Here is a 2500-nt window from a genome sequence, read left to right as displayed (position 1 = left end):
CAGCCAACCGCCAGCCGACAAACCCACCACCTCGCCAGCCGACCACAACAGACAGGATGGAAGCCGATACATCCGATACAGAGGGCTACATCAAAGTAAGTAAACGCAACAGAAAAAATAAACGTAGAATAGTCTCCGACGCAGAATTAGACTCTGACACCCCGCTAACCAACGTGCCCTCTCAAAAGCCCCCCAAAACCCGGAGAAAATCCGAAGCCCCTTCTCCGCCCCCGGTCACACCTGCCCCCAACAATCCGCAAAACAACAGCAGCAAGACGGCCGCCGTCACTCCCTCCCCCGATCTCACCGCGAACGAACTTCGCTTAAAATCCGAAAAGGTCTCAATGGCCTTATTGAACTTCTTAATGGACCAGGACAACGGTCTCTATCCCGAAGCATCGCAGTTTATCGCCAGTAAACTCGCGAAACTGCAAAGTATCCTTGGAGCGTCCCTCCTCCGCTGCAGTAACCTCGAGGGCCAAATCCACGCCATCACCTCCGAAAATAAAATGCAGCGCAAGACCCTCGAGACAGTCACTGAAAAGTGTCAAGTCTCGAAAGAACCCTCCCGACCCACCACCTACGCCGAAAGAGTCGGAGTCCGCTCCAAAACTGCGGCTCTTTCAAATTTAAAACAGAACCCTCCTAGCGCGATCACGATCCTTCCACAGGATCCCAAGGTCTTCGAATCCAGTGAGAAGACCAAGGAAGCAGTCCTGAAGCTCGTTTCCCCTTCCGAGAACAAATTGCAAATAAAGAGCATCAGGAGGATCCAGGGCAACGGGATCCTAGTCGAGTCCTCTAAAAATTCTGACCTAACCACCCTTCAAGGCAACGCGCAGTTGAAAGCTGCCGGCCTAATAGTAGGAGCCCCGCTAAAGAAAAATCCCAGAATAATATTGTACGACGTCCCGAAACTCGAGAGTGACGAAGCCACACTTAAGGCTATCGTCAACCAGAATCTCGACGGCCCCGAAAAATCTATTTCCCAACAGATCAAACTCGCATTTAAATCAGGCGACAAAAACAGAGATAGATGCAACTGGATTCTAGAAGTGTCTAAACAGGCCCGCGACATCCTCGTCAAGAAAGAGCGAGTCTACGTCGCATGGAATTGTTGCCGCGTCAACGATTACATCGCGGCGACCCGCTGTTACAAGTGCCACAGCTTCGGTCACACGACGAAATACTGCCGCGCCGAGAAAGACATTTGTGGTCATTGCGCCGAGCAAGACCACACTTTCAAAACATGCCCAAACAAGGCCAAACCGTCCTGCTGCCATAATTGCCAGAAAACCGGCAAACCCGCCACCCACTCTGTCACCCACAGCGAATGTCCGGCATACATCGCTGCTATAAATCAGGTCCTCGCTCGCACGGATTATGGTTTATAAACCTAACCACTCCCAATCCATGCCCACCCTTAAAATAGGCCAAGTATCCACTAGACGCAACACAAGTAGCACGCGAATCCTAAAAGTAGCACAAATAAACGCCGGAGGTTCTAAGACAGTAACTGACGAACTCAGACAGATAGCGACAAACAAAAAGATAGATATACTCTTGCTTCAGGAGCCCTACAGTAACGCGAACTCCATCCCAGGCTTCGGAATTACTACAAAAATCATAACCGACAAAAAACGCTTTTCAAAAATCTCTACCGCGGACAAAATTAAATCAGCAATAGTTATTTTCAACACCGAAATAGAAGCCCTTAAGATCGCACAAATAAGCAACACCCATTGCACATGCGTAGAAATCTGCACGAAAGACGACAGATTCTACATAATCAACGCGTATCTCCAATTTTGCGAAAACATAGACTCATACTTAGCCCACCTAGATAAAGCAATTACAACTCTCAAGGGGCATAAAATAATAATTAGCTTAGATTCAAACGCGAACTCCCCCCTCTGGTTCAGCAAACGCACAGATCCTCGAGGAGAGACAATGGAAGATTTCATCTCCCAACACAGACTCTTCGTAGTTAATAAGCCTTCCGCAACCTTCACATTCAACACACCTAGAGGAACTTCTAACATTGATCTCACTCTAGCGTGTGCAAACTCATTCGACAAAATCAGGTGTTGGTCGGTACATGACAGTACGACCACGAGCGACCACAGTCTAATAACCTATTCCATCCAACTATTCCACACTTCTAGCCGACCAGTCAGAACCAATAGGTTCAACGTTAAAAAAGCAGACTGGGACAAATTTCACCACTGTCTCTCCAACAAAACTACAAACGACCCGCCCCCCTTAGAAACCTCAACTCCAGAATCACTCGCCGCGAAAATAGAAAATAAAATCATAACAGCAGCAGAACAATCCATCCCGCAAAAAACACGCTTCCCGAAATCCGTCCCTTGGTGGACTCCGCAACTAAGCAAACTTAGAAAAGAGGTCACTGAGGCAAGACGTATCTATCAAAGAACAAAAACGAAATCGGTAAGGCAATCCTTAGGAGAGTCTTATCGAACCCTCCGAAATAAATATA

The sequence above is a fragment of the Megalopta genalis genome, unplaced genomic scaffold (assembly GCF_051020955.1).
Source record: "Megalopta genalis isolate 19385.01 unplaced genomic scaffold, iyMegGena1_principal scaffold0084, whole genome shotgun sequence".
Lineage (NCBI taxonomy): Eukaryota > Metazoa > Arthropoda > Insecta > Hymenoptera > Halictidae > Megalopta > Megalopta genalis.
The sequence above is the reverse complement of the archived record's forward strand: the minus strand, read 5'-3'. Positions refer to the sequence as shown.